The sequence below is a fragment of the Canis lupus genome, chromosome 4 (assembly GCF_048164855.1).
Source record: "Canis lupus baileyi chromosome 4, mCanLup2.hap1, whole genome shotgun sequence".
Classification (NCBI taxonomy): Eukaryota; Metazoa; Chordata; class Mammalia; order Carnivora; family Canidae; genus Canis; species Canis lupus.
Window position 1 is genome coordinate 3,015,236 of NC_132841.1, and position 13,640 is coordinate 3,028,875.

The window sequence follows — 13,640 nt, forward strand, 5'->3', positions numbered from 1 at the left end:
CCACCATGACAAGCTGAAAGATTAGACTCTCATGCTGGCCTTGAAAGAGTAAGCTGCCTCACTGAAATCCACATGGCAAGGAGCTCTGGAAGATCTCTGCTGCCTGAAATCTTCTCCTTGGCCAACAAATAGCAAAACAAACAAACACAAAAATGGAAACAGAGGAGGGGACTTCAGTCCTACAGCCACAGGAGATGAATCTTGCCAAAAACTGGAATTAGATTAAGAGTGGATATTCCCCTTGCTGAGATCGCAGCCCCAACTGACATGTCAATACTAGCTTGGTGAAGGACTTACCCAGAGAGCCTCACTAAGTTTTGCTAGACTTCCCACCTACAATTGTATGTGAGGCAATAAATGTATGCATGCTTTAGGCTGATAAAGTAGAGGCAATTTGTGATACAGCAGTAGGAAATGAATACAGATAGTAATTATATGAAGTTTTATATCACTTTTAGGATAATTGGTGTTTTTGGATATTGTCTTCTCAAGTATGAATATGGCATATATTTACTTTTGTTCTGATCCTGTTCTATATTCTTCAGCAAGAATATAAACATGTCCTTATAACTTGTATATGTTTTATATACTATGAATATCTTCATTGAAGTTTTTATGTTTTTGTTAAATTAATTTTTAATTATGATTGTTATCACTATTATTGATAGATATTTTTACAATTTTAGTTCCAGCAGATTTAGTATTCTCAGTGAACAGAGAAAAGTTATTTGATTTGTGTACTTATCTTTCATCCAGGCATCTTATCAAATTCCTTTACTGATCTACTTGATTTTTAATAATGTCTTCTGGATTTTTAAGGATGCAACCATTTCATCAACAAAAAGTGATAATTTTATTCATTCTTTTATAGTATTTTTCTCTTTTATTTAAACCCTCTTATATTCACTCAGATGTCTACCCAGTGTCTTCCAGCAATGATTTTACAGTAAAATCTCCTCTGAATTCACTTTACATGCTTTCAGCTTTTTCTGTTTTATTTTGTTATAGTAGGAGGACTGATTTGTATCCCTAGGCAGCCTTTGTACTGCATTATTATTCCTGGTGATGACTTTAAATGCCAGAAAATGTTTTTCAAAGTGTGTATAAACCATGTAATATTTCTGGAGTCAAAGTTATATTAGAGTTTGACTTCCCTTTCCATTGTATGTTATATAAAATGTGGGAATGTTGAATATAATACATAATAAAGGGTGTACACACATAGATGAAGCAAGTGAATCTGGGAACAAAGATGCCTTTGTTTCAAAATCCAAAACAGGAAAGTACTGTAACAGAAAATACTAATTTTGAATGTGAAATTTATTTAACCAGTGATGGTAGGCAGCAGTAGAGTATTGATGTGAAACATAGTCAACTAATGACATAAAATCAGTAATGTGTTTACATATTTTTAAAGCACAGCTAAATTCTGAAAATTTCTTTTCAGAATAAGATATCATTTTTTTTAGTGTAAAAGTCACATATGTGACCTCTGAAAGTCAAAAATAAACCAAAAACAAAATCATAATTTAAACTTGTGGGATGCCTGGATGGCTCAGCAATTAAGTGTCTGCCTTGGGCTCAGGGTATGATCCTGGAGTCCCGGATCAGGTCCCACACTGGGCTCGCCTCAGGGAGCCTGCTTCTCCCTCTGCCTGTCTTTCTGCCTCTCTCTCTCTCTGTCTCTCATGAATAAATGAATAAAATCTTTAAAATAAATAAATAATAAACAAACAAATAAACTTGTACTACTTATAGTGAAAACGAGTATAAATCATATGACCACTAAGGATTTTAAAAAAGCAACAAATTAAATGATTAATAATATTCTGGGGTAGGAGGTGGAGAACAGAAACTAGAACTATAAGAATGAGTTTCCCATTGAAGCCCACGAAAACTACTAACTTAAGGTAAAAAAGGAAAAAATATATGCAGCCTCCATTGCAAAGGGTTTAAGCCTCCCTCTAAAATAGAGCAGAACCCTGAGACCTGATTTGAGAAGAATGTGGGCAGTTTGCTTGAAGCATATTCCTAGGGAGAGTGAGTTTGAAAAAAGGAGCAGAACAGAACTGGAGGCCTTAGCCCACTCTGCTCCCAAGAAAAGCTTTCCTTGCTTTAAGTGAAGATGGGAGAACCCAGTGTATAGACTGACTTCTACACCATTTAGGGTCATGATATATTGGGGAAATTTCCACACAACTGCATAGGATACACCTTCCAAATGACCATTTATTTATAGTTAACATTTTGTTCCCAGTGCCTTAACAGCACCCAGCATCTATTCAATTGAATTAAATCATTTAGAGCTAAGTGAGTTAAGGGCCAGATTGTGTTCCATGACTTCAGGAAGTCTAGAAATAAGTGTGTGGTGTCCCAGCACTCAACACACCTCAAAACACCTCTCTAGATTTGGTAATTTTTTCCTCCATAATAACAAAGCCAGCTTAAAATAGAACCAGTCTTGAGAAAAAAATGACAATAACCTGTATTTAAGTCTTGAAGTAAATATTTTCTTAAAATTCTTTCCTAAGGGAGAAAAACCAAGAAAAAGAAATGATCAGTTGAGTGTGTTGAGATAAATAGACTAACCAAAGAGAGACATTTTATATAAAATGAAGATGGGCTATTAAAGATTAAAATAATCAGGTTTTTAAATAAAACTCAATTTTCTCTCAAGAAACTTTCTTTGCGTTTCAAAGATCTATCTGAAAGTAAATAAGTTTCAAAGCATCAACACTTCTATTTTTATTTATCTATTAAAACAATGCTACCTGGACATCTAAGTATAGGAAACTTGGTTTAAGGACTCTTACCCCAAGAAAAGATAGAGGAAATAGGGGATAATGAGAACACACACACATACACACACACACACACATACCCTTAATATTTCAAAATGCCATATCATCATATGACCATGTGATGTGACAGTATGCAAATCATCTGGAGACTTGATAAGAACAGTTTTGCTGGTGGCTAGGGGACAGAGAACAAGATAGAAGTGGATTGAAGAATGTATTTATGGGCACGAGGATGTTAGGACAATGTGCATTGGCAATAGAAGGCAGTGAGAAGAGGTAGAAAGAGTAGAGGTTATGGATGATCAGGTAAATAATGGAAATGTTTGGTAAGCTGGTAGGGGTGGCATTTCTTATAAGGTACAAGGATGAAAGTCTTATACCACGGGTTCCTGACAGAGAGAGTATCAGGGCTGTGAAACTGTTTCAGCACTGTTCTTTGAACATTTATTCTCAATTCTACCTGGTTTGCTGGGTATACAAATGGGCAGGTCAAACTGAAGAAGATGTAAATCCTGTCTTTGTAGAAATTAAACTTCAGTGGAAGAGGCAAGATGCGAACATAATTAGATTAGGACTAGATAGGAAGAGAAACAAAAGAATAAAAAAATGTCGCCAAATGGACAATTCAACAAATGAGCTCATCTCCATAATTAGTTTTGATAAGCTCATTTTCTTAATGCTGCTCCTATTTTTTAGGGACAGAAATGTCATTTTTGCTTAATTGATTATTGTTTTGAAAAAATATCATTGCATTCATTCTTATTCTGATATGTTTTTAAATAACATGTCAACCTCTGTCAGTTTTAATAAGCCATTGTTTCCCCATGTCACGATACCAGGTGCTGCTCACATCACCATGTGCATCTATATCACTGATTAGGGAAACCCCAAAGCAAAAGTGTCTTTTGTTACTCTGGATAAATGTTTGATGAGAGTTGATGGGACAAATATTGGCTGATTTATAAAACTGATTTTAAAATTTTAAATGAAAATTATGTTCCATTTTTATATAAATCATAGACCTGTGGAGGAAAGATATATTATTTCAACTTGAGAACTTAACTGTTATAACAGATCATGTGCCCAAACCACCATTTGCCTGTGGGAGCTAAAGAAGGCTTAACACAAAAGGTTACACTTGATACGGTTCTTGAAAAATATTGTGCTAGCGCCACATGACTACAGTATTTTGACATCAGACATGTAGAAAAATCAAGACTGCTCGCTCAAAAGAGTCGTTCATCTTTATATATATACACACATACACATATATATATCCAAAGACAAAAGTTATATTTCACTTATTTAATTGACAAGATACTTTAATCATATATTTATTGTCTTTGTCATATTTGTTATTCCTTTTCTAAAAAAGTTCAAGTGAAAAAATCACAATGAAAAGGAAAAATCAACAGTATAATCTAGTTTACAACATACTCATTTGCAATCAGGACACATACTGCCAACCATTAAAAGATAAACTGAGGGATTTTTACATTTTCAAGAATTTCTGTGTGTCTATATACTTACATCTATTTGAATCGGGCACTGTTAAACCTGATGTGGGTTAAGAGTCCTCTGCAAATCAGAGCTAGGAGAAGGTTTTTACAGAAAGGAGGTGAAAGCAAAGCAAGGAAATTTTTGGTTATTTACAGCTTAAACAGTTGCTTTATTTGAGAAAGCCTGGCTGGCTGTTTGTAATTGGTTGTTCTTATTTTAGATTTTCTCAGATTTGAGTGCACTGACTCTGGCTTAGTTCTGGTTTGCTTACATAGGCTACTGGGGCATTAGAGCCATCCCTAGTCTATTGACCTCTTGTTTAATTACTTTGACATTTCTCACCCCTTATCCCACATTTAAAAACTAGGGTGACAAAAACTGACATTCCTGTTTTTAATCAGTTGGGTTCTGCGTTCAACCCAAATCTTCTAAAAGTTCATACCTAAAAGAGAGATACAAGCAGTACTCCTTTATGTGGGTTGGAGGAGTAGGTTCAGAAGTAAGCCTTGCTTAATTGTCCATCCTTCCCAGGGTATAACTGAAATGCACATAAAGCAAACCAGTAGTCTACTCCCACCATTTCTACTGGGAAATAAAGTCAAATGAAATAATCTGATTCAGGAATGTGGTGGTATTTACATGATCTCTGTAGAAATTACAGTAAAAGTTGAGCCAGAATATTAAGGAAACATTATTTCAGTACCATTGGTTTAGCAGAAATGCTCCACTAGAAAAATCTGCCTAAAATACATGAGCAAAACATGAATTTTCTAGTGCTTCTAGCTTGCAAGCTCCTTGCAGGCAGGGATCTTGTATTAATCTTATCTCAAAGATCATTTGCATTCAATATTGGACTGAAGGGATATAAAATGTCTTAGGGAAGTTTTCTAAACATCCCTTAACTATTAATTCTTTACATATAAAAGTGAGGGAGCATCTTCACTGCACAGTGAGTGCTGTAAAACAAAACTGTATACCATTAACATTTGATTCTCTAGCATATTGATAGGTATGAATATAGCCTATCATTAAATAGTTGAGGAAATGGAAGAATGAAAACGGGCAAATTTCAAGAGCTCTTCCTCATAACTTCTTTTGGGTATTTATTTTAATAAGGCAATAATTTTATTTCATTAGTTCCAGATTATCAAGATTTTTATAGTTTTCTTCTTGTATCACATGATCACTGCTTCATAACTAAGCTCTTTCACTAAATATACAAGAAAAACACTCATGGTTCTGCCACTAATTGGCCATACAATTACATAAATTGTTTAATCATCTTGTCTCATCAACCGTAAAATTCAGATTTCTAAAGAAAAGAAAAGTAGGATTAAATATCAGTATGATCATTTCTCTGCTAGTTTCTTTGTGATGCATTCATTGCCTTTTGAGCTAGGTACAGTAATAATAAAATATCTATATAGTAATAATATTGTCTTACAATATTCAGAATGCCCTTGCATACATTTATGTGTAACTTAATGCTCACAAACAACACTATGAATGACAATACAATACTACTGCTATGCCCATTTTGCACTGAGGAGAGTCAGGACCAGAAAGTCAGATGGTTTGCCCAAGATGAGAGGATGTGAGCCTGAGAACCCAGACTCCAAACTTGGATGCACTTCTCTCTAACAGAAAATCATTAGCAGCTGATGTGAGTGTATCTTTTCTACTTTAAATGGTAAGACAAAAATCTTTAGAATGTGTAGGATAATCAAATCAGGCTATATATTCCCTCCCCTTTCCATATTAATACTGATGGAACACACAATGCATCATAATGTGTACAAGTAATCCCCAGGCCCAAATGGAGTACTTCAAGACTTATTTCATTTTCTTTATATTTTTCCTGGAAACCCCTTTCCCCATTTTAATCTGCTTTTAGAGGGTCAGGCAGGGAGTATGTTTATTAGGGTAGTAATTTAAATGACAATATACTAGATGGATCAAACTTCAGAGGCTTGAAAATATCTTCTGGAAAATAGGACTGGAGAAAGATGGTTGCTTAGGTATTTTAAAAGTGTTTTCCACCAACTTTCCAAGTTAGAGATTTGTCTTATGTGTTTAACATTTTATAAATGTTGTTTTTTCACAACAGTTCTTTAATATTTTAAACAATGTCCATGGACTTTAATATGAGCTGACAAAAAGAACTACAAATAACAGTATTTAAGTTAAGAGTCTAAAAGTATGCAACTGTGCTTGTTGCCTTATGTATATAATTGTCATTTTTAGTATTTGTCACCTAAAGGAATATTTATTACAGTTTTTCTCTGATTAATTTTATTGCTCTTGCAACACACAAATGCTTTTTTTAAAAAAAAATTAGGTCTCATTTAAGATACACAAGCTTCTTAGAAAGTAGAACGAATTTGGGATGCCTGGGTGGCTCAATGTTTGAGCATCTGCCTTTGGCTCAGATTGTGACCCCAGGGTCCTGGAATCAAGTTCCACATCAGATTCCCCGCAGGGAGCCTGCTTCTCCCTCTGTCTATGTCTCTGCCTCTCTCTCTGTGTCTCTCATGAATAAATAAACAAAATCTTAAAAAAAAAAAAAAGAAAGTAGAACGAATTCAAGTGATTGGAGACAGCTGAAGAAGAGCCAAGAAATACTCATCTAGAAATGATAATGTAAATTCCAATTATAATATACATATAAATTCTAGAAAGTCCAATCTGGACACAGGTAAGAGAGCATTATTTTTTCAGAGTAAAGGGTAGACTTGTGGATTGTTATTCAGTGGTTCACTTTCCACATTCCCCGAGGCATTGATGTACCTCCTGCATGTCCTAACCTCTGGTAACTTCTATTACTGGGCAAGGAGGAAGTAAGGTGATTAATATTCATAATATTCATGAACACCAAGCAAAGTTAGAAAAGCTGAGGAATAGTGCAATGCATTCAACTGTAACGATTCTCCAAGTAAACCATGACATAAAATGAATTTCCTTAAGCATGAAACTAGATGCCTACTCTAAATAGATCTCTCACTGCATTAGGCCAACTTACCAGCAGAGATTTATCTAAAGTAACATTTACTGCATCAAATCGTATTGCAGAAATTCTTAATTGATTCTAGTTTATCTATTTCTGTTAGTAAGTATGTTCCATGAAAACACAAATAGTTTGAATTTTGATAAATCATATTTGTAACATATTTCTAAAATGTTTAGAATGTTTACACTATAAAGTTATCTATGAAATGGTCTTTATAAAGAATCATATTAAGTACATGATGACTTGCATCTATATTCTGATAATTTAATATTTTCAAGTTAGCTACAGCTGTTAACATGATAGAACTTACCTGTTTCATGAATATATTCTAGAAGATTTTTTTTTCATGTACTGAAATAAGAGAGCAAAAAAAAAAAAAACTGGAAGGAAAACAAATACTGAAGAACAATTCTTGTTCAAAAATTATTTAAAGTTTCATTACATGAAAACAGAATTATTTTTGAAGAGCAGATGAGAAAAAACAATTAAAGCTAGGGATCTGACAAAAATGACTTGAAGAAAAATGCAGGTTTTCTCTTTATGGTTTTTATGATGACTAGCGGGAAACAGCTGTTAAGAAACACAAAATGCTAATTATAATGTTTAGTTAAGAGGAATGATTATCAATAAAAGTGAAAAAAAAGAAAAAAGGAGGGGGGAATTATATTCAACTATCCATTGAATCACGCAGTGTTGGCATTCAACAGAATCTATTTTATCTTATTCAGAGCAATCAAAGAGGTAAACAGAAAATTTTCTTTCAAGAGCTTGCAAACATACAGAATTAGGAAAAAGACAGCGGGAGCTCAGCTGCTGGCTTGAACAAAGGTAGGATAGAGACAGTGAAGACATGGCTGCTATGAAGAACACCTCCGCTCTGCTCTGTGTTTTGTGGTTATTCTTGTAGGTTTGGGGCAGTATAAAGCCAAAACTTTGGGAAATTTTATTAACAACACATGAGAATAAGCCCGTTAAGCACATTTCATTGGGGTATTACCTCTATAGTTATAGAGGTAATAGTTATAGAGGTAATAATTAAAAGGTACCATTTTACTTGGTATTTAAGTGCTAAGGACAAGCATTGATCTCCCTAAAACTTGAAATAATAGGTGTAGCCTGGTAAAAGTAGAGATCAAATCTCTCTATCCCCTAAACTCCATTTATTGATGTGAGGAAAAAAGCCACATTCAGAATGTGCCTACACATAGTACATTGATTCACGTTTGGGTCCTAATTCCCTTGAAAAAGAAAAGGGGGCCCTTGAGCAGCCCTCCTTCCCCACAGTTTTGAAGAATGGAGAGTTTTAGATCCAAAATACATTAATATAAAGACATTCTGAGGGACGCCTGGGTGGCTCAGCAGTTGAGTGCCTTCAGCCTAGGGCATGATCCCGGAATCCTGGGGTTGGAGTCCCACATCAGGCTCCCTGCAAAGAGCCTGCTTCTCCCTCTGCCTATGTTTCTGCCTCTCTCTCTCTGTGTGTCTCTCATGAACAAATAAATAAAATATTTTTTTAAAAAAAGACATTCTGAATATTAAACATCTCTATGTTCCCATTTCTTCCACCCAAGTCAGTTATTTTTTATTCAAGTTCTCAGGTAGCAATCACTCTTGCATTTTTTTTTTCTTAAAAAAAAATAAAAACAGGTGGGGCGCCTGGGTGGCTCTATTGGTTAAGTATCTAACTTGGCTCAGGTCATGATCCCAAGGTCCTGAGATCTAACCCTGCATCAGGCTCTCTGCTCAGCAGGGAGCCTGCTTCTCCCTCTACCTCTGCCTGCTACTCCACCTGCTTGTGTTCTCTCTCTCTCTCTCTCTCAAATAAATAAATAAAAATCTTTAAAAAAAAAAAAAAAAGAAGGGGGGGATCCCTGGGTGGCGCAGCGGTTTGGTGCCTGCCTTTGGCCCAGGGCGCGATCCTGGAGACCCGGGATCGAATCCCACATCGGGCTCCCAGTGCATGGAGCCTGCTTCTCCCTCTGCCTGTGTCTCTGCCTCTCTCTCTCTCTCTCTGTGACTATCATAAATTAAAAAAAAAAAAAAAGAAGGGGGGAAAAATAGATTGGTGACACCAAAGGAGCCTTAATGGCCAAACCTGAGTAGCACAGGAGCTCTGGTTCTTTACATTCTATTCCTGCAGACATTATCAAATAGCTTCAGCCTTCCTTCACATAGAATCCTAAGAAAGATTCACTGCCTTATGTGGTGAAGAGGTTAAACTGTCCCTGAGCATCTAAACACACTAGAATCTCCTATTTCTAAAAGCTTAAAAAAAAAAAAAAAAAAAAAAAGACATTCTACTCTTCTCCAGAGCTGGTCCAGAAGCTTCTCCAGAGCTTCTCCAGAGCTGGTCCAGAAATGAGCAGAACTCATCCAATGCAAAAAGTTTCTTTTATGTCTGAACTGAATCACGTATATTTCATTTTAATTCAACACATATTGAATTCCCATTATGTGTTAAACACGGAGTAGGATGCTACGAGGTACAAATATTACCAATGCAGGACCCTTAGTCTCAAGGATCTCATTATATGCGGAAAGCATGCTGCCATTGTTCCAACACCATGTAAACCCAGCCACTATACAGCAAAACAGAAGAATCTTCGTTCAAACTCTCCCTAAGCCTGGTACACACCACATATGCTCCCTGCAGCTGAAATATTCTGCAAAGTGTTCTGAGAGGAGAGGCTGAGATACGCGGAACCGAGAATGTAAAGACATTGGAATTATTGCTGGAAAACATAGCACTTTATTCAGGATTGTTGCTGCTGCCACGGACATTTTCAGATCCAGCGTTAGGCGTTGACAATGACAAATGGTCTATATTGTTAGTTCAGGCTATAGAGCCAACAGGAAAACTCTGAACGTCAGTCAAACCTTTGACTTAACTAAAGCACTTTAATATCCTCAACAGGCATGATATGACATACACCACAGAATTAATTACGTTCTGGCTCTGCATAAAGTTTTATTTTCTACCCCACTCAAAATTCCTTTGACATGTGGATCACAATATTTGGGATAAAATTAGTCCTGACATTCTTGAGGAAGCATATTCGTTAACATTCCACTTCATTCCTTAATTATGCATGGAGAATGGGAGAAAGCCAAGTGAGATCCAGGTGTATTATGAAATCTACAAATATAATGTATTATTTTTACTGATCTAAACAACTAGGAAATATTAGTAAGAGAATTTTCATAGTATATCTGCAAAGAGTGAACTCAAAAATATTTATCTGTTGAGCAGTAGCCGCTGCTGGGGAAACATGGTGGAGCAAGAGCAAAGAAAAAAGATCCCTTTGGTTCCATAAAATCTCCTGGAAAAGAGGAAGGCTTATCAGGCCCTTAAAGCAACTCAACCAAAGCAGGTGCTTTTGGACAAGAAGGAGCAGAATAAAGGAAGAAAGCTCAAGTTTAAGCGAGTGGTTCCTACATGATTCCTGGTGGCAGCAGCGTGACAGGGTGCGCCTCAGACCCCTGGAAGTGAAATCTCATGGCTTAGAAGTGCCAGATAAACATTCCTTGGCCTTCATTGTACACATCCAAAGGATTAATGGGGTGAGTTCACTAGTGCAGAGGACCATTGCAAGGCTGTGCCCGAAGAAGATCTTCAGCGGTGTCTTTTTCAGAGTAACCCCCCAGACCATGAAGACGCTGTGAATAGTGGAATCTTACGTGACCTGGGGATTTCCAAATCTGAAGTCTGTCCGGGAACTCATCTTGAAACGTGGACAAGCCAAGGTCAAGAATAAAACCATCCCTTTGACGGACAACACAATGATTGAGGAGCATCTGGAGAAGTATGGTGTTATTTGCTTGGAAGACCTCATTCATGAAATCGCCTTTCTGGGGAAGAATTTCCAGGCCATCTCTGCGTTCTTATGTCCTTTCCACCTCTCAATGGCCTGACATGCTACCAAGAACAGAGTGGGCTTCCTCAAGGAGGTGGGTTTACCTGGCTATCGAGGCGAATGCATCAATCAGCTCATTTGGCAGCTGTATTAAACCCAGAATATCTGGAAGCACAGTGCATTGGTGGCATGTGTTTTGTCTTCCGGAATTGTTACCAGTATCTTCAAAGAAGATTATTTTCCGCTATATCTTCAGAAACTAGAGGGAGGGTCAAGGGAAAGATGATGGTGCTCCTGGCAGGCACTTCTGACCACAGCAGTTCCAAGGAAAAGTTCCAGTGTATTTTCCACATTGCCTGCCACTGCCACTTCTCAAATCAGCAGAGGACTCATGTCATGGAAGTAGTCCTGCTGCGTCACATCTCCTGTCCTGAGGTTTAATGGTGAACAAATACCCAAACGTGAATGGAAGACGGCAGTGGACTAAGCTCAGGGACATACTTGAACCTGGGAGTTCTGGTGCCTTGTTTTGGACAGACCTTGAAATACAGTTACAAAGAAGAGCACAAAAACAGTGCTCAGCTGTCTCTGCTGTGAGTCCATGTTCTAACTTTTTGGTGACAACTTTGCAAGTTCTCACACTTGGCTGACCCTGAGGTGTATTTGGTGGCTTCCTTCACCTAGCCTGCGATTGGCTTGGTCCATTGCTTTAGCTCAGGATCTTAACCTGTTCTTGGGTCTATGAGAAGGGAATAGCGCTTTTCCCAGAAAACGCATACACTCAGATTTTTGCTTGGAAGTTTGTATGTTCATAGACTCTTCTTAGGGATCCATGCACCTTATGTAAGGAAGTCCTGCAATACCTGGATTGGTCACCTGGGCCCTGACATTGTTAGTCTTCTCTGGTCTCATGGCCTGTGGAAGACCAAAGCTTACCAAGATAGCTTTTCCCCTTGAAGCCAATTGGGTGTTTCCTAGGAACACAGTGGTAGGGCAGCCTAGGTGGTTCAGTGGTTTTAGCGCCACCTTCAGCCCCAGGCGTGATCCTGGAGACCCAGGTTGGAGTCCCACATGGGGCTCCCAGCATGGAGCCTGCTTCTCTCTCTGCCTGTGTCTCTGCCTCTCTCTCTCTCTCTCTCATGAACAAATAAATAAAATCTTAAAAAAAAAAAAAAAGAAAAAACAGTGGTAAGTACGCCTGGATGGCTCAGCAATTGAGCTCTGCTTTCGGCTCTGGGTGTAATCCTGGATTTTAGGGATCAAGTCCCACATCAGGCTCTCTGAGGGGAGCCTGCTTCTTCCTCTACCTGTGTCTCTGCCTCTCTCTGTGTCTCTCATGAATAAATAAAATCTTAAAAAAAATATTTATCTGTTTCTCTCAGCATTTAGCACTGTGCCTGACACAATAAACTTTTGTTAAACAAATGAAACTTCCAAACTGCTAATCTTCATTGCTTTATAGAAGGACATTTTTATTTTATTCTTTCAATTTATTTACAGTGAAACTTAAGATAAATTCAGAAAATTTACATTGTCTTCATGATGACCCTAAAACATCCTACCACTTTTTTCTAATTCTTTCAAGAAATATTATATTTTACTCAAGATGGCTTTAGTTTTCAGTACATTTTATCTATTTTTGTGCTCTAAAAATCATCAACCAAGTATGGTCACTGTCATTTAGCCAGAAGGAGGAGTATGCCCACGATTTCATTCCAGGTATATTAATTTCTTAGAGCTGCTTTAAAATAGTATCACAAGCTTGATGGCTTAAAACAACAGAAATTTATTTCTTGTAGTTCTCATGACTCAAGTTGTCAGCAGGGCTATGCTCTCTCTAGAGCTTGAAGGACAATCCATATCATGGATTTAGGGCTCACTCTAGTCCAGTGGGCCTCATCTTAAGTTGATTACATCTGCAGAGACCTTATTTGACCCTAAACACTTATTTTGATTCTAAGGTCACATTCACACATTGTGATTACACATTGGATATGACTTATAGGGGGGACACCTATTCAATCCAGTATCCCAGGTAAAAGGAAGGTTAGTGTACTTGGGTTAGTATTGCCACTCTAATGTCAACAGAGGATTACTTATAAATCATTTAATTTCTTTATCTACTAGTAATGAGTTCATTCATTAATACAAAGACTGAGTTGAAGAAACCAGATAGGGATCCCTGGGTGGTGCAGCGGTTTGGCGCCTGCCTTTGGCCCAGGGCGCGATCCTGGAGACCCGGGATCAAATCCCACGTCGGGCTCCCGGTACATGGAGCCTGCTTCTCCCTCTGCCTATGTCTCTGCCTCTCTCTCTCTGTGTGTGTGTGACTATCATAAATAAATAAAAATTAAAAAAAAAAAAAAGATAGAACATACTGGGCTACAGAATGGGCAATGATAGTCTTTAATGGTAACTCAGCTTGATCAAAGGAATGCATGCAAGGGATTGATTCCAAATCAGTACACAGCCTTTATC

The 13,640-nt window shown here is 37.3% G+C and overlaps 1 pseudogene; it reads left to right on the forward strand.

Moving 5' to 3' along the window:
- Positions 1-10,577: 10,577 nt before the first annotated feature.
- On the forward strand, positions 10,578-11,572 carry LOC140631454 (large ribosomal subunit protein uL30-like; annotated as a pseudogene).
- The last annotated feature ends 2,068 nt before the right edge of the window (positions 11,573-13,640 follow it).